Source organism: Cynocephalus volans, chromosome 3 (assembly GCF_027409185.1).
Source record: "Cynocephalus volans isolate mCynVol1 chromosome 3, mCynVol1.pri, whole genome shotgun sequence".
NCBI classification, from domain to species: domain Eukaryota; kingdom Metazoa; phylum Chordata; class Mammalia; order Dermoptera; family Cynocephalidae; genus Cynocephalus; species Cynocephalus volans.
The window spans coordinates 32246992-32266513 of NC_084462.1; the positions used below are offsets into that span (position 1 = coordinate 32246992).

At 46.3% G+C, this 19522-nt stretch overlaps 1 protein-coding gene across 1 annotated transcript in view; it reads left to right on the forward strand.

Moving 5' to 3' along the window:
• GALNT17 (polypeptide N-acetylgalactosaminyltransferase 17) overlaps window positions 1–19522 on the forward strand; it is a 450484-nt gene that overhangs the window by 198490 nt on the left and 232472 nt on the right. The window lies entirely within an intron of this gene.

Genomic DNA, 19522 nt, shown 5'->3' on the forward strand with positions numbered 1-19522 from the left:
CCTTTCCTTTTAAAGCACTCAGAACCACACCCCTGACCACAGTTTTTAATCCACTCTCTACTGCACGGTCCTATGATCCAATCACCTCTTCAGGGCTCCACTTTCCAATTACTGTAGTAAGATTTCCCACCCTCTTAACAGTCACAGTCGGGGCTAAGTTTTTAATACATAAAACTTGGGGGACACAATGCAAGCTTCAGTGAGTTTGGGGGGACATAATTCAATCCATCACACAGGTCTAAAGGGAGGTGTTTAGTGGGTGAGGAAACAGTTGGTTCAGTCAGACTGTCAAGTTAATTCCCATTTATTCGTACTTCTCTCCCAAACACCTAGGATACCAGGAGTTCGGTATATTAATCCATTTCCGTCTTTTCATTCCCTGGCTCATCTCTATATTTTCCCTATGCCAGAAATGCCTTCTCTTTCACTGGAAGAGGAATTTCATATTTTTATTTTACTGAGATGTTCTTTGTGACTAGTATTACTGAGTTTGGTAAATGTTCTGTGTCTACTTGAAAAGACCCCCACACACTGTAATCATGGAATTGAATTCTTGCCAGACATCAATTTTATGTATTTCGATAGACTATGACTTTATTTTCTTAAGTCTTTTTGATAATGGTGTTTTAAAATCTCCTCCTACAATGACTATTCCTCCCTGTGTTTCTAATAATGTTTGATTTCTGTATCTTGTTGTCAGTTTCTTTGGCAGCCACAGATTTGTATCTGCATGCCTCATTATTAGCGGTGGCTGTTAGCATTATGTAACACTCTCTTTGTCTTGAAAGCATGCCTTTTTTTTTTTTGGCCCTGAATTTAGTTTTTCTAACATTAATATTGTTGTCCCTACTTGCTTTTGTTCAAGTTTGATTAAAACATTTTTTTTCCAGACTTGCAATTTTGTTTTCTAATCTTAAAAGTAGTGCATGCTCTTTGTAGGAAAATTTGAATGTATTGAAAAGCAAATATAATTGGCAAAAACAAATGCTGCAACAACTCACCAGAGGCAACTGCTCATCCGCCCATGTCCTCCCCTTCTTTTCCTGTGCATGTTTTACAGAGTTAAGATTACATAGTGTAAACAAGTTAATGTTATGCTTTTTTCCCTGAAGTGTAAAGCATAATTACTGCTCTTTTTGTTAAAAAAAAAAAAAAAAAAAAAAAAACCTCTGCAAATATCATTTTAATGAGGGCAGAATGGTCCATTCTGAGGCTGTATTGTGACCTGGTCAAGGCGGGCACAGGGAATGAGCAAGAAGGGCCCGGTGGCTCTGGATTAGCGTGCACAGGCAAGGCGGGGAAAACTGTGGTCTTGCCTTGTGAGGGTGTTTTCTTTTTATTTTAAGCCTGGGTATTGACATCGACCTGTGTTAAGCCCAAGGAAGATGCGATTCTTTGTACTCTGTACATCAAGCTGAAATCACTTAAGCAAAATTTGCCAGAAATCACTGCTCCTTGAACCCAGCAGGCACTTCCCGGCCCTGATGGTCTGTGGCCTTTTGGCCACACCAACCTGGTTGGCAGCTTGCTCGCTGGCTCACGGCCCCCCCTGACGCCCGACACCTCTGGGTGCTGGTTCCCTCTAGCCTTCCTTCCGTGGCTGCTCTCCCCTCCCTAGCCCCAGCTTCAATGGGGCTCACTCACGGCTCTCTGCATCAGGACACGCTGCGTGTGCTGATGACTCCCTGAGCTCCAACCCTGTGTGTGCCGTCTCCTGGATGGCCACCCAGCCTCACTTTGGTTTCTCTGCCATTTCCTTCATTTCCTGCCTCACGTAGGGCTTCACCTCTGCCCAGTCATCTCACCATCCACGACTGGAAGTCTCTCCTTATTCCTCCTCCTCCCTCTCCCGCCTGCATCCTGCTGGTTCCTCTTGCCCACGAGCCTGCCCACCCACATCCCATCACTGCATTTTTGCTCAAGCCCTCAGCGTTTCCTGTCTAGATCTTTGTTTGGGGAATTCAGGGGCATGGAGTTATATCAGTCATCACTTCTGACACACCTGTCACTGGTCCCTCATGGCCATCCTTCATTTATTTTCCCTCACTTTTAGTTGAGATTTGGTTCACATAACGTAAGATATACCATTAGGAAGTGTACAATTCCGTGGCTTTCAGTATATTGACAGTGCTTTGCACCTGTCACCACTATATAATTCCAGAACATTTCCATCACCCCCAGGAGAAACCCTGCACCTGTTAATCTCTCTCAATTTTCTCCTTCCCCCACCTCCTGCCAAATGATGCACTTTCTGTCTCTATGAATTTGCCTATTCAGGACTTTGCTAATAAGTGATGCCTATAACATGTGGCCTTTTGCATCTGGCATCTTTCACTTCACATAGTGTTTTCTAGGTTCATCGTGCTGTAGCATCTGTCAGTACCCCATTCCTTTTAATGTCCAAATGATATTCTGTTGTCTGGATAAAGCACATTTTGTTTATCTACTTACCGGTTGAGGGATATTTGGGTTGTTTCTACTTTTTGGCTGTTAGGAATATTAGTGAATATTTATAGACGAGGTTTTGTGTGGACACATTTTCAGTTTTCCTGGGTGTATGCCTAGAAGTGGGACTGCTGGGTCATACAATAATTCTATGGTCGACTTTTTGAGAAAGCACCAGGCTGTTTTCCACCGTCTTTCATTATTTTTTAGAAGAATCAAAGACATTCTGATTCCTGATCTTTTGCATGTTTTTTCCTCTCTGGAAGCTTGTGGAATCTTTATTTTGTCCCCAGAGTTTTGAATTCTGGCATGATGAGCCTTGACATAGGTCAGTTTTCATCCCCTAGACTGGACATGCAGTGGCTTCAAGCTAGAATCTAATGTCTATCCATTTTTGGAAATTTTCTTGGAAATTTTAACTGGTAATTCCTCTCCATTTTTTCTTGCCCTCTTTCAGCGTCTCCTGTTGTTCTAGTGTTGGGCCTCCCAGACCGAACGTCTAATTTTCTTCTTCTCTTTTCTTATCTGATCTTATCGCTCTGCTTTCTTTGATCTTTCTTCAGTTTTATCTTTCTTCCCTTCTATTCAGTTTTTTAAATTTCTGCTATTGTGGTTTTACTTCCAAGTGATCATTTTTATTCTCTGAAAGTTCCTTTTTAGAACATATTCTTACTGAATGGAAGTAATATGTTTTCTTATCCTGTGGAGAATGTTAATAGTGTTTTTCGTTTTGTTTTTAAGTTTTTCTCCCTGCATCGTCTGTTTCCACAGAGTTGCTTTTTTCCCTTTGTTGTTTAATTTCTATCTTCCATGTCGGAGGCTTTCCTCGATGTCCACAGATGTCTGGGGGACTTTGGTACCTGCTCACGAGTACCTCCTGAACAGCGACTAGACAGCCGGGGCCCGGGGAGAAGGAAACGAGGGATTATTGCTTAATGGAGTGTCAGTTTGAGAAGAAGTTCTGGAGACAGGCGGCGGTGATGGTTGCACAACTACGTGGATACACCTAACTGAACGGAATGCCACTGAACTGTACACTTAAAAATGGTTGAAATGGCAAATTTCACCTTATGTCCATTGTATCACAATTTTTAAAAACCCGATTAGACACTGAGCACTTGCGATGGACGTACTGGATTGACAGTAGTGTGATCTGCACGGGCTGGAGCCTGGAGTGGAGTGGGATCTTGTGGTCCGTTCCTTTTCAACCAGCCTTCATGCCAGTCTTTCTTATTTTGGTCTCTCCATTTTCCCTCCAATTCAGGAGGAACCTGTGCTGCCAGTCACACTGCCTCTTGAGAATGTTGTGGTGCATGGAGTTGGTTTCTTAGCTGTTCCGTTGTTACCTTGGGGTCAGCTGTCAGGCACCTGCCATTTGGTTACCCCCAGGAATTTGGTTTCTGGCTTCTCCAATTTTGTGGCTTGGGCTGTTATCTCTTCTTGTGTTTTCTGTGACTTTGGAAGGTTGTGGGGTTTTCTTGTGTTTTTTGTTGCTCATTTGTTTATTTTCAAATCCCTTTCCTGTAGCTTTTAGTGACTTTTGAGTACTGATATCAGATTCGTGCTTTGAACTTATCATCTCATCCTGAAAGTTTCATATTCATCCTTAAGAACTTTTCCTATAAATTGATAAATCGTCCTCCAGGTTTGTGGTATGGACTGACCCATGAAGAGTGTATGAGAGTGTCTTTTCCTCCATGTCCTCACCGACACCGAATCTCATCAACCTTTGTCATCTTTGCCGTTCTGATGAGTGACAAATGGCCTCTCATTTTTAAATCTGCATTTTTTAATACTAGTGGTGGTGAACACTTTTTCATATGCTTAACTACATTTCTTTTTTAGGGACTTACCTATTGATGACCCTTTTTCCTTTTCTATGGGACTATTTGTCTTATTGATTTATAAGAACTTTTTCTTTTATATTAAATTCATTTTACATTCACTTGCAGGTATTTCTCTCAACTTGTGCTCTCCACTTTAATTTGTTTCATAGTATTTTTTTAACAAGCATAAATTTTACATTTTATATAGTCAAATTAGTCTTTTCCTTTCAATAATGCCTTAAGAAAGTTATTCATTATCCCTAGACCATACAAATATTCACGTATATTTTTATAGCTAAATATTTCTTTTCAAAATAAATTCCAGATGGATTACATATTTTTATATAAGATGTGAAGAGTTTTAACATGGAGACCTAGTTCCAAAGTATGTTTATCATAATTTATTTATTAGTCAATCCTTTAAGCGCTGATTTGAGATTCACTGTTTTCATATGCTAAAATAATTAGGTTTGGGAACACGATGACTGGTGGCTCATGAAGTAGGTTGAAGAGGAGGTAGGAGTCAAAGAGAATTCCCAGTGTTGTTGCTCAGGTGACAAGGTGGGTATTGGTGCCTCGCATTAAGAAAGGGAATATATTAGGAAGAGCTATATTGAGTTCACTTTTTGGCTACGTCAGGTCCCACCTTCCTATGGAAGTTTACTATGCCTTCAAAACTCAGAAGAGGTATGACTTTAGCCATCAAGTTTTCCTTAAAATAATTTTAGAATCTTCCTCTTTTCTACTGGTATGGCCCTCAACATTCTTCTGTGGGCCTTACCAATCGTTCTTAATGATTCTTTTTAACTTCCTTTGTTACCTTCCTTGTTCTAAAGCAACAGCATGTGCAGGAAAGAGTGGACTCAAATTCTGGCCCACACTCTAGCTGTGTGGCCAACGCACTTAACTCTTCTGATCTTGAGTGAATTGGGGTAATAGTGGCTTTCACGCAGGGTTTTGTAGTGAGGGCCAGAGGTCATACTTGTAGAGCCTGACAGTATTACGAGGGAGGTTACTGTAGTGTGCTGATGATATTGTTGGATGTCTAGCTTCAGCTCTTTCCTCCACATTTAACTTACAAGTCACCCATACTGGGAAGCCCTCCCAGATTTTGCAGGTGTAGCCAGGTCAGGGGCCCTTTTTCTGCGCACCTGGCCAGTGTGTAGTTGGGCACAGCGCTCACCATGCTGTGCTGTGTTTCTTTGCTTGCCTGTCTCTAAACTGTAGGACACGTGAGGGCAGGAGTGACAGCGTCTTTGTGCTGCTGTCCTGGGGCCCAGCGCATGTGCCAAGTCATGGTCACTGCTGAAGAAGCTAATGGCAACCGCACATGGGCAAAGAAGTGTTTCTCTGCTTCTTCCAGCGTTCTGGAAGTTTTTATATTTGGCATTGTACATTTTGGCTTCAGTTCAATAGTTACTTCGGTTAGATCTCAGAAGGCACCCATTTCCAGCAATTGTCATTCGTGTTTCTTGGTGATTTGGATGATTGTGTACTGGTCACTCATATTTCCCTGCAAAACGAGCACATCAGATCACCCTTTTCTCTGGCTTGTATTTGAACATTGAAAGAAGCATGGCTCTGGTTAGAAAACTCTTTTGAGTGGAAGGTTATACCCTCTGGACTCTCAGAAGGTATTTTGGAGAAGAAGCCCCACTGGCATCATTTGCTTTTCTTCCTGGTCTATAATTGCAGAGATAGGTGAAGACTCATGTTCCGGGGAGATAACATTCTTCCCGTGTTGCTGGGGCCCTGAGTGAAATATCCGAGAGACACTTTGTTATCACGCGGCTCCATGCTTGGCCGGCCTCTCTTTATTTCACATCACCTGCCTTTCCCCTGCCTGGAAAGAGCCTTCCTAATCAGGAGTAATCCTTGTTTTTGCCCCCAACCAGATCACTGCAGTGTGACAGCATTTGCTCTGTGTCTCTGTAATCACGACTAGATTGTACATTACATTTCTCTTTGCATATTTTCAGGCAACAGAGAGGAGAAGATGAGATGGAGAATGTATATCTTTATACAATAGAGAGTGTGAGAACCACAGCCGAAGCTTTCTATGCTAACTGGCTTTAGAAAACTACAACAAAAACCTTTTTGTTTGAAATAATTATAGGTTCACAGGAAGTTGCAAAAATATACATGAAATCCTGTGGAGCATTCACTCAGTTTCCCCCAAAGGTAACATCTTGCAAAACTCTAGTACACACTGTCACAACCAGGAAATTGACTTTGGTACAATCCCAAGAGCTTATTCTGATTTCACCGTGTGTATGTGTGTGTGTAGGTAGTTCTGTATGATTTTATCACATGTGTAGATTTGTGTAATCACTACCATAATCAAGACACAGAGCCAACTGTCCCACCACGCCAGCTCTCTCCTGCTGTCCCTCCACAATCACACCCAGCGCCTGCTTCGATCTCCAGCCCCTGGCAGCCACTGATCTGTCTGAATCTCTGTAATTTCAAGAATATTCTGTAAGTTGAAACATACAGTATATAACCTTTGTGGTTGGCTTTTTATACTCAGCATCATTCCCCTGAGATCCATCCAGGTAGTTGTGTGCATAAGAGTTCATTCCTTTCCATGTCTGCACAGTATTCCATGTGTGGACTAACAGTCTGCATGACCATTCACCTGTTGAAGGATGTCTGAGTTGTTTCGGTTTGGGGTCTTCATACTTAAAGTTGTTATGAACATTTGCGTATAGGTGTTTGAAAATAAATTTTCATCTCCCTGGAATAAATGACCAGGAGTGCAGTTGCAAGGTCTTATGACAAAACACATGTCCTAATGGGCTTTTTTGATTATTTATTCCATTTATGTGACATCCTTTCTTTAAAAATATGATTTCTGTTTTGGCCTCAGTGACCATGCCCATGGCACTGAGAAGAGGGGGCTGCTTTCCAGCAGAACTGGGGGTAATCCAAAATGTATGTTGAAAATGTCATCCCGGTGATCAGACTCTGTTCCCATAACATAGCAGCCCAGGATAGAGGAATGCCAGAGGGTCTGCCAGAACCCAAGGACAGGAGAGAGACTGGGCCACAGGAACGTCAGACCCAGGTACTCAGATGTTGTCAGGGCTTCCTGTCTTGGGTTTCCATGGCCTCTGAGCCCCTCCATCCTCCGTAAGCTTGTGACGGGCCACCTCAGTCCTCCAGTCCATCAGGAGGGAAACGTGACTGCTGACAGGACCAAAAGTTGTTGTCTTACAGCTTCAGCCATGTATGTGCGAGAGACAGGACTCCAGGGGAGTCCCAGGCAGGGTCAGTGTTGCTCTAGTCTGGGTCACATGCCCGTCTTTGGATTCATCAAGTGTGTCCAGGAGGGCAGGGTCATGGATGGGATCTCCACACCCAAGGAACCATGGGGCAAAGCTCCAGCATGCGGAGGCGGTGGACAAGCATACCATGGATCTTTAATACAAAGGGGATAGAATGGGTTGTGACAACTTCATGGGGACTCACATTTGGGGTTTCCGTAGGTTGGGGAAATACATGAAGTCTTTGTGAAGGATGTGGCGCATAAGTGGATCATGAAAGCATTTGGACATGTCAGTATGGGAAGGACAGCCACAAGAGGAGGTGCACAGCAGACTCCTGGAGGCAGGGGAGCTTGGGGCGCCTGCAGAGCACCGTGCAAGCATGATTTGATGTGTAGGAATAGGAGGGTGCAATGAAGTTTTGGAGAAAGAGGCCTACCTGGGGAAAGATGGAGGACCTCACTGGGCCACAGGACCGAGCAGGGACAGCGTAAATCGGCAAGTCTTTGTTCTCTGAAGATGCTGGGCAGCCTCAGAGCAGAAGGGTTGGAAAAAGCAGCCCAGTCCAGGATGGGGACCGGCAAGACAGAGAGCAGAGGGAGAGGTGGATGGGGAAGCCCAGGGGGGCTGGTCGAAGTTGTTGCCAGGGAGGCCAGAGGTGGCCACATCCACCTTTGTTCCCTGAGGAGCAGTGTTCCAACCTTAGTCATATTTACTGGAAAAGTGAGGTGGAAAGTTGAGCTGACATCAGTGTGACAGTCAGTGTGCTCTGGTCTGCTTGCTGGGGCCTAGGCTCGTTGGCCTCAGGCTATGCTGCGGGGTCTGGGAGGGTTAGTGCCAGAGACTGGCAAAGAGCTCAGAGCAGGGCCTTGCCTGGCCTCTCTGATAGCCTAGGGCAAGGTGGTGTCCTCCAGAATTCTGAGGGCTTTCCTTCTTCTCTAACACATATGGAAGGACAGACAGCTGGGTGGCCTCGGGGAGCTTGCTAGTTAGTCACCCCTGTAGGATATCCAGGCACACCAGACAGCACACATGACAAGTGACCTCCTTGACTGGGTGTGGACCTCACTGCTAACTGAGCACGCACACATCTTCTTGGGTCTTGACCATCCTCTGACCTGGGAGAGAGTCACTTATGTCCATCTTTAAAAGGAAGTTGGAGAGTGGAGAGGCAGATGCCATCCCCATTGCAGCACAGCCAGAGTTCACAGAGCCCAGGGTCAATGTCAGCCTTCCCAGTCCTGGGTGCCCAAACCCTCTGGTCTCCTGGGGCTACAGCCTCTGGCTCCCTGTCTGTCCCTCCACCTTCCTTCCAGTTCACAGCTGCCTTCCTTGCATCCCTCCCATACCCTTTCCAGATTCAGCTTTGTTTCCTAAGGCATCTCTACTCTCTCTACATCTTTGCAAAGCTACACACATAACAAACTAATAATGACTGCTAACAGTTGCTGAGTGTATGCTGTGTGCCAGACACTGAGCTCAGAGCTTCACGTGCATTATTTTATTTAATTATTATCCATATTAACTGGTCACCCTGACTTTATGCAGCTTCAAGGACAACATGAATGCTGTTGACCAGGGTGTGGTCCTGCCTTCCCCCGTGTCCCCAGACTTAATGTAAGTGCCTCAGTGCCCCCCTCCTTGAGACTTTCTATTTTCATTCTTTTTCCACATTCAAACTTTCCTGTCCTGTGCACTCTTTGTGCACCTTAAATCAGTAGTGCTTTTGCGAGTCCTTAGCCCAGACGATCGCGAAGTGTGGGAATGTCAGGTGTTAACAGTGGTTGGTATTGGCAGAGCTGCTATTCAGCCAGAGTTTTCTGCTGTGGCGTGCCAGTCTACAGCTGGTCTCACTGGCTAGTGCCTTTGCTTCTGGCCGGTATGGATCTTGATAGTCTCTGTTGGCTGGAAGAGGGATGTTAGGTCCTGCAGGCTTTTTGGATGCCAATAAGTGCTATTGTTTAAAGAACATTCTTATGCTACATAATGCCCTAACATGGGCCTTTCCTGTAAGCATGCGTGGGAATTTTATTTGGGCATAGGATCCACACTGCCTTTGACCTTGGAGAGTTCAGGGCTCTGAATATAGAGGACCCCAAAATGCTAGCGAAGGGTGAGCTGGCCAGATGACTTGCTTCAGTTACTCCATTCCTGGCTGCCAACTGCGTGTGAAGAAAACCCGAGGAAGAGGTGACCGAGAAGCTCCAGGATAAGCCTCGTTCTCTCCAGGGCTTCATGTTTCTTGTGTTCTGTTCTGCTCTCTCCCCTTAATGACTGTGACTTTTGCTATTTCAAGGAAGGGATCTGCCAGCTTCAGAGCATTCAGAATCAATATCACAGTAAATGAGAAACATAATGAAAGAAAAACACACTTCCAGCCTATAGACAAATTTGATCGCCTAAATTCACGTGTTATTATTAAAATCAGCTGCACATACTGGACTTTTAGCCGACTTTGATGGGGTGAGATGGGGGCTGCTCTTTTAATCTGGGGACTCAACTTGGAGGTCCTGCCTGCAGGTGTCATGATGTTTCCCCATTGGTTTGGGTTACTCAAATTTATTTTCTAAAAGGTGAAATGTAAATGGAAGAAGCAGTGGAGAAGAATTTCTTAACGAGGGGATTGAAAACGGAGATGGCTTTCCCTTTGAAAGTGCCTCTCATGAACACACGCTCGGTGTGATATATTTAGTTTAGCACTTTGGTATTTTGGACCTTACATCTCTGCTTTCTTCTTTTCATCTCTTGCTTTCTTTTGTCCTTGCTTTGATCTTGCTATGGAATCGCCCTTAAAATGCTCCCATACACAGCAAAAGCGTCCCTTTTTAATCTTCTCCCATTCTTCCTGAAGCTTCCTGCTCTCCCCTTTTTTCCCTCCGGCCCTCCTCCCCATAGTCAGCAAGCGCATTAAGTCTGCAGAGCTGTGAGATGCTCAGAGAATAACGTGTGCACATGGCCTCCTTCTGTGTTATCTTATCCTGTTTGTTCATGTTTATTTCCTCACCATGTGGTTCTTCAAGCCCGGGGTTGCAGAGATGGAGAGGCCCGTGCCATGTGTCCAGATGTATCACCAAAGACACAGCTCCCACGTCACTGCAGCTCCTTTAGACTTTGGTGTTTCTGTCCAGAGGAGTTTGGAGGCCAGTAGAAGTAATTCTCCTTCTAGGAATTTATTTGAAGAATGAAGGACTGACTATTTAATCAGATGCCCCACCTTCTGAGCTCTTGTCTGGAGAGCATCGGCAGCTGTCAGTGGGAGGCAGCCTAGAGAGGCAGATGCCTGGCGCATGTGCAGAGCCTGGGCTCCCACCACCCTGGCTGGCCAACCTCCTGCTCCTGGCTTCAGCCCTGACCCCTCACCTTCCCCATTGGGAATTGGTGCTGATGGCAGCAGAGGAAGAGAGAATGGGATTCGGCACACTGGCTGCTTTACTCCCGTTTGGTCCTCACATGACCCTGTGTGGTGGCACAGGATCACACGCGGTGGTGGTTGGCCTGTGAGCAGAAGCGGGGTGCTTCCAAGCAAGCAGAGGCAGCTGTCCCTTGGGACAAGCCCCCGCGGCCTTGCACCTCCGCAGGGCAGAGGAGCGTCTGCGGACTCCACAGCATCGCATCTGCGTGTCACTTAAAACTGTAGACCTGACCCTCTGCCTTAGTCCATTTGGGCTGCTACGAGAGGGTACTTCAAGAAGTTTGTGGAAAAATGAAATTAAAAAATAACACAACTCTCCATGAACTTTATAGAAGTACCCTTGTATGGCAACCTACCTTAGCTGGGTAATTTGTGAACAACTGAAATTTCCTGCTTACAATTCTAAAGGCTGGGATGTCCAAGATCAAGGTGCTGGCAGACTCAGTGTCTGGAGAGGGCCGTTCTTCTGTGTGTCCTCAGGCCTCTTTTATTAGGGCATTGATCCCATTAAAGAGCATGGAACCTCATGACCTAATCATCTCCCAAAGTCCCCACCTCTTCATACCACCACAATGGAGGATTAGGGTTTAACATATGAATTTGAGAGGCACACAGACATTCAGACCATGGCACCCTCTCTGTGACTCAGTTTCCTCATCCATAAAATGGGGATAATAACACCCTTACCTCACAGAGTCGTTAGGAGGGTGAGAGGAGTTGCTACTGGTGTAGGTGAAGTGGTTGCAACAGCATGAGCCCCTTAACAAGTGTTAAATCCAAAATCGAGGGGTGTTGCACATTTGCAAGACAGCCAGCCATTCTCTGGTTAAATTGTGAAACAGGATCTAATCTGGATGAATAGTTTGCTGGAGCATTTCATGATTAGCTGACATTTTTAGTCAGCTTGGTTAGCAATTGGGGGATATAAATGTTTCATTAAAGATGCAGGCAAGCATAGTATTTGAAATGTTTGAAAAATAGTGATGGTCAGTAGAAAAGCAGCATTGCACTGGGGACGTCAACCTCACCAGGCCTTCCTCCCCCCATGGGTGCACTTGGAGGCCTTGGAGGGGTCCTAGCTTCGTGTTTGCAGGAGCATGTATTTTTGTAAAATTTATGAAAGATATTTTTCTTTTTCTTAAAGAGGATCTCCCAATGGTGAAAAACTTCCGGCCCCACAAGACCCACTTTCATTTCTGGGACTTATTGCTCCCTCTGACAGATAAGAAACCCATCTTTTGCGTGTCCAGGATATTCAACCAGGTTTCTGCCCCTCATTTTTTTTCATTTTAGAGAATAATATTTAAAAAATTTGTTATTGGTCTTTGTATGGCCATTTTTATACATTGAGTTGCTTGCTTATTTCAGGCATAAAGATATTATTAGGCACAGCTGGAAATCCAGGTGTTTTAAGTCTATTTTTTGTGTTCTTTCTAGGGCATCAAAGCTGATTCTCATGTATATAGAATATCAAATTGTCTCAGGGAAAAAGATGGGGCAGAAATGTCGCGTGTCCTGATGAATGTCTATGCAAAGACTGAGTTAAGAACCTGTTTTCACCATGCTGACTGTCATAAGGCCCCAGGCACAGCAGGCTGGCAGTCCCTGTCAGGGATGGAGAGAAAGGCTGGGTCTGGGGAGAGCTGGGGGCATGAGCGCAATGTGAGGGCTGGACTCCACCCTCAGAGCACCTGGAGCCCCCCACCCCCAACAAGAGACTTGGGAACTCAAGTCCTAATGGGGCAGGGGTCTTATTTGAGTGTCTTACCAGACTTTTCTGGACAGGAGCAGCCTTGGTGACCCGTGGGAGCACATAGAACAGTCCAGGAGCAAGGATCTGGCCTGGGAGAAAGTCGTCGGAAGGAACAGGAGGCGGGGAGAGTGCAGCAGACTGGACTGTGCTTTGGAAATAAGCTTCGAGTCCACCAGCAACCAAGATGGGGATTGGAAGGGCCAGCTGGCCACAGACTAGGGAGTCAGGTCCTCAGTGAGGCCTAAGGGTTTAAATTAACACAGCAAATCACCTCTCCCTCCCCACTTTTAAAATTAACCACGGCTTACAGACAAAAAAGACCCCATGTGAATGACTTCATTTTTATGAAGTGTCCAGAGTAGGCAAATTCATAAAGACAAAAAGCATATTAGAGTCCACCAGGGGCTGGGGGAGGGGAGAGTGGGTTGCAGCTGCTTAAGGGGCATAGGATTTATGCTCCAGGTGATGAAAGCATTGTGGAACTAGGTATTGGTGATGGTTGCACAACTAGGTGAATGTACATGATGCCGCCAAACTGTGTATTTTAAAATGGTCAATTTTATGGTGTTTTGCCACAGGAAAAAAAAAAAATTATCCAGCAATTTTTAGACGTTTTGGGCTTGGTGAGCTTCATCTGGGGCTGGCTACGAAGGCCTGCTCTGTTAGGAGTGCTCAGCGAGGGGCCTGGGAACCTGTGTTTCCTCAAGGGCCCAGGGATTCTGCAGATGACTGGCAGAGAGGCAGGCATTTCTGTTTGGTTTGGTGCTTTAATTGGAGCTTGCCATATGTGCTGTTTTCTCGTCCCCAGCTGTCACAACCCATGCATTTCCAGCGAGCAGCGTGCCCAACCACGGCAGCTGCTGGCAGGGAGGTGTGAGGAGTACGCGTGTTGGTGACGGGCCACTCATGGCACCAGGAGGTGTGCTGGCAGGGCCATGGGGTGGGAGTCAGAACAGTGGCAGCGAGGGCAGAAGCCAGGAGCACGTGGCACCTGGTCCGGGGACTGACCTCAGTGTGAGGTTGCTCCATGCAGGGGTGGCCAGTGATCAAGATGCTAGTTTTGGAAATAGCACGATGACCTCATTATGTAGGCTGAGGTCATCTCCAAGGGTTCGGTCTTTAAGACAAGTCAGGACAAGAAGGCCCAGGCAGCAGGAAGAGCAGAGACGGACAGGGCCACTCTAGGGCCACTCTGGGATTCTAGAACATCTCATCGGGATGAGCCCAGTTCCACGCTCATCACGGTGGAGTTAGGTAGGGGCAGACGCAAAGCCAGAGCGACCTGCATGTGCTCACCAGAACGGATGCTGCCATCCCTGGGAGCTCATTAGAAAGGCCACCCCTAAAAAGAAAAAAGAAAGAAAGTCCACCCCTGATTCCGACGCAGAATAGAGCCTGAGAAAAAGTCATCTAACTCAGCCTTTTTCTCCTTAGTCTCCTCAGCTTGAGGGAGACTGTAATATTCGGTAAGTCTCGTCATCAACCCTTAACTGTGAGAGGTCATGTGGCCCACTACTGTGGACACACGGACTTGGCCTTGCCCTGGATGGTGTGGTCACCTCCCAAGCCCACAGCTATGCAGTGCTGGGTTCTCGCACGGGTTTTGGAAGCAGGTGGAGATGAGTCTGCTAGGCCAACACTTGGTCCTGAGTAGAGCTTAGAGACACGGGACTGTACCGCTTATTTTCTATTTTCACTGAAAGTGCAGGAACTAGATAGAATTCTCTAATACAGTAGTCCCCCTTATCCATAGGGGATATGTCCCAAGACCCCAGGGGATGCCTGAAAATGCTGATAGCACTCAACCCTATACATCCTATGTTTTTTTCCCATACATACATACCTATGATAAAATTTAACATATAAGTGAGGTACCATAAGAGATTAACAATGGCTAATTATAAAATAGACCAACTGTAAGAATGTGCCAGCTGCGGCTGCCAGTATATCATTATTGTTGCACTTTGGGGCCATTATGAAATACAGCATGGGTGACTTGAACACTAGCTCTGTGACACTGCAGCAGTCGGCCTGGTGACCAAGATGGCCAAAGGACTGACAAGCAGGTAGCATGGACAGGGTGGATTGCTGGGCAAAGGGAGGATTCATCCAAAGGGCAGGACAGAGCAAGATGGTGTGAGGTTTCATCACGCTACACAGAATGGTGCACAATTTAAAACTTATGAATTGTTTATTCTAGAATTTTCCTTTTAATATTTTGGGGCAACGATTCAATATGCGTAATTGAAACTGCAGAATGTGGGAAAGCTATAATGCAGATAAGGGGGTATTACTGTTAATGTTTTCTGCTTTAGTAACTTGCTTAGGTCTGGGTGACAGGTGTCTCATTCCTTGTTGAGGAGCAGATATGTTGAAGCTCCCTGCCGGTGACTTCTGAGCATGGCCAGGGTTTGCTTCCCCACTTTTGACGACCCCAAATGCTGTTTATCAAAATCTTAAGAAATACAATGATTCCCAAATGGCACTAGGCCAATTTAGTATTAGATTTTATAACACTGGAGGATAAATGTTTATTTTTGGAAAAATTAGTTTTTGGTTTTTTCTCTGAGTTTGTCCATGAGAAAAACCTTACATAAAATGTTTTTCTTTCTGTTACTGAAATGTCCAATAATGGTTTCCTTTGTTAAGGATGATCATGGATCTTAGGTGAGCATGTGGCATTTCTACCCTGCTATAGATTGCATTGTGTCCCCCAAAGTCCATGTATTAGAATCTTACCCCCCACTGTGACAGTGTTAGGAGGATGGGAAATCCTATGATGGTAATCAAAAGGTTGGGCCTTGGAGAGGTAGTAGTAGATGGGTTAATACATTGATGGTTTAATTGGTGGTCATGAGCATGGTTTTGAGGACTTTAAAAGGAGAAGTAGGGACGAGTTAGCTGTCGCTCTGCTCTGCCATTTTGCCATGTGATACCCTGGGTCACTGTAGAGTCACCACCAGGAAAAGCCCCTCATGAGATGTGTTCCATGGACTTTGGACTTCTCAGCCTCTGAAACTGTAAGCAATAAATTTTTTTTCTTACAGATTCTGCAGCTTGAGGTATTTCTGTTATAAGCACCAGAAACAGACTAACATATACCCACTGTCAGATTGGGGGCTTGTTTGCTCCCGTGGTGAACCTGGGGCTTGCCTGACCCCGTGGTTAATTCTTGAAGATGAGTTTGGGCTCTTAACACCCTACCCTACCAGTTTCTCTCCTTTTCCAAATTGCAACACCTCAGTGCCCTCAGGCCGTCTCAGTGGTGTCCCTCCAGAACCAGCCTTTGTGGACAGCTCCCCTTTGCTGTCCTTGGCATCTAGTTCTGCCTGTGCTGACCCTGTCCCCGCAGGGCAGCTGCAGCCAGAGGGAATTCCTTTTTCTTCCTGGTCCCGGCAGGAACCTCCTTTTTGTTCTCAGCTCTCATTTTCTCGAATGCATTTGACTTTCCCGACACTGGATGCTGGGCAGCTCTTTGAGGACAGGAAATGTGTCCTTCTCTGTTAACGTTGGCAAAGTGGATGTACATGTCCTCCTCTGGGAGACTCTGCCCTTTGTGTGACTGTGCTCCTGTGACACTTCCTATGCACATGTGTTTCAAAAAGTGTGGTTCTAAGTTGTCTTCATGGCATCTTTGGACTACCACCTCCTTACACGCCACCGTCCCCATACCGCTGTCCCTAGCACCTCTGTCCTGTCTTCCCAACTCTGACCATTATCTTGGCCCAGCTGTCTGTCCCTGGCTGTCTGCTGGCACCTCAGCTGCCCCCAGATACTCTCATCCACCTGTTCTTCCTCTGCTCCTCCTCTTCTCTTTTTTAGTTAATGGCATCTTCCCAGTCCCCAGACTGAAACCTTGACACTTGGGATTCTGTCTCCCGAGTAGATCCAGTTCTGTGCTTTTGTATTTTCTTCGTGCTTATACATTCTGGAATAGTGAACAGCACACATCCAGACCTGTTTAACTTAAACACCTTCTCCATGAACATGCCCTGCCAAAATAATGTCTCCCTCTGTGGCTCCTCACAGCACGTCCTCTGTGGCTGTGTTTGAGTATCATAATGTTTGGACATATCTTCTTAACCTGACTGTAAGTATCTCGAGGGAGCGCCTGTGTCCAAGTTGATTTTGAATCCAGGCGAGGCCATAACCCCACACCTTATGAGTAAGGTTCAGAGTCATGCTGCAGGGCCTGAGGAGAGACGCCTGCTCTGTGTCACTTGTTCTTAAGCCTGGCTAGTTGGGTGGTGACTCCTCTCTCAGTGTTTCCATAATAGCCCATAGGCTGTAGCTTCAGTTGTATTTCGGACAATGTGTCCCTGAACTTGTCAGAGTGAGAATAGTGTCTCCCCCTGTGCAGTGATATGGTTAGTTAGGTAGAGAGACAAATTGTTGTAAGGCTGGCCAGTTTGCTCGGTTGTTTAGAGTGAGCTGCTGATAACACCAAGGTCCAGGGTTTGATTTCTGTACATGCCAGCCAAAAAAAAAAAGACTTCATTGGAAGTTATAAATTTGACCCATATTAATGATAGTAATGAACCAATTATTATTAGATTTAACATTTATTGAATGCATATTAGGGCTTTATTTATAGCTTCTCATTTACTCCTAACAGCCATGAGGATAATACCAAATGATTAGACATTATCCTTTATCCCTTTATACTTTGCAAAGCCCTTTCATGTCCATGTCTCAGTAGCCTCAACATGCAGGAAGGGCAGCCTCAGTGATCTGCTCTTACTCCAACTTTAGAAATTCCTACCTCTTTCTCTCCCCTGGAGTCTCATGACGACTTATCAAATGGGGAAATCCCTGGATACTTAGCCATGGTGCCTGACACAGTTGGAAGCTGACGTCCGCTTGCTGGGCAGAGCCACAGCCAGATCGCAGGTCGCCTGGCATCAGTGGGTTAGCAGTGCCTGCGGGCGCCCTGGCATGGAGCTCAGCTCCATGTTCAGGATGTCCTCCCTGAGCACATGGAGGCTCCTGCGTCACAGGCCAACCCTCGTGAGTGAGCAGGGTCCTGTCGTGCCATCCCCAGTGCCCTGCCCATGCCTGGTCCATTGCCATGACTGGTACGTCCCTCTGTCCCCTACCCACCCACCCAGCGCTCATGGGGAAAAATGGAGCCCCGAGCAGCTGTGGCCTGCCCCCTTTCTCACTAGCATTCTTGCTCCAGGAAACTCACTTACCCGGCAGAAAACCCAGCCAACACTAAGTCTGTAGATGGTTTCTAGAAGTCCAAGATTCTCTGGGCCTCTCCCGTCCCAATTGCTTGGTTATCCCCCCTCATGGCAAGCGAAGAAGCAGAGGGTCTCCACAGCCAGGCTTCTCCGCTGCCCCTCACCAGCTCTGGGGTGATGGTGAAGAGGGTATCCATGCGGACAAGGACTCCGCCATAGATACCTTGTGATGGGGCATGCTGTGTGCAGGCATGTGTGAAGACTGCCCCGTGCATTTGAGCTCGTGGTCCTCGGGGTGTGCTTCCCCACACCAGAACCTTGGCACCCTGGTCTTGTGAGAAACGCAAGTACTCAGGCCCTCCCTAGACCCACCGAAAGCAAAACTGAGGACATGGGGATGGGAGCTGTTTCAACACCTCCAGTTGGCGCTGATGGACCCGCAGGTCTGAGAAATCACCATTCTGGACTGTAGGCCCACTTTTACCACCTGGCATACTTCCTCAGGCTCCCTGGACCACTGTGAAATCTCTCTTCAGATCCTTCAAACCTGTGTGGAGGGAAAATAAGATAATTACTAATAATAGCTACTCGGTGTTGAGCATTTACACTATGTCAGGGATAATTCTAGGAATTCTCTCTATATTAACTCATTTAATCCTTGTAATAACCCTGTGAGGTTAATTCTGTTATCATTAGTGCCCTTCTCTAGGTTAGGAAATTGAGGCCCAGATTGACTGGCCAGCTTGTCCAGGGTCACTCGGGTGATAATTGACAGCACTAGGTCTGAAGCTAAGGCAGTCTGACCCCTGACTCCACATCCCACCACATGCCACGGCTTGGGGGTTGGAGGTTCTGCACCCTCCCACCCAGGTCCCATTTGTTCTCTTTGAGAATGACGGCATCTTGCCACCAATCTGCCAGTATTAGTCTACTTGGGCTCCCATAATGAAATACCACAGACTGCTGGCTTAAACAACAGGAAATTGTTTTCCCACGGTTCTGAAGAGTGGAGGCTGCAGAAAGAGTCATGGCAGGGTGGTCTCCTCTGAGACCCTCTTCACATGGTCCTTCCTCTGAGCACATCCCTCCCTGGTGTCTCTATGGATGTCTGCATTTCTCTTCTTATAAGGACCTCCGTCTGCTCGGGTTAGGGCCACCCTAATGGCCTCATTTTGCTCAGTCCTCTCTTTAAAAGTCCTGCCTCCATATGCAGTCACATCCTGAGGTTCTGGGGGTTAGGTCTTTGACAGATGAGTTTTGTGGGGGGACACCGTTCAGTCCATATCACTCCTGTTCCCCCATGATCCGTGCCTTTGTCTGACAGTACCAATTTCATGTCTCGGTACCCTTGAGGACTCTCTTACCTCCTCATTCTCTGTATTTCTTCCTGGGTCATATGGCTGCTTTCCAGGGACAACAGCCATGACACAAAGAGGTCAGCCTCTCCACGTGCTGCAAATGTGTGTCTTTAATTTGGTAAAAGCTGCCACATGTATGTAGGAAGTGAGGGACTTCCATAATATCTGGGAATGCATCCTTGTTAGCATTTTCTACTTGGAAGTCAGCGATGACATTCTGCTTCTGGACATAACAGGGACCCGCAGCAGGAGAATCTCCAAGGGCAGATCCTTGGAGTG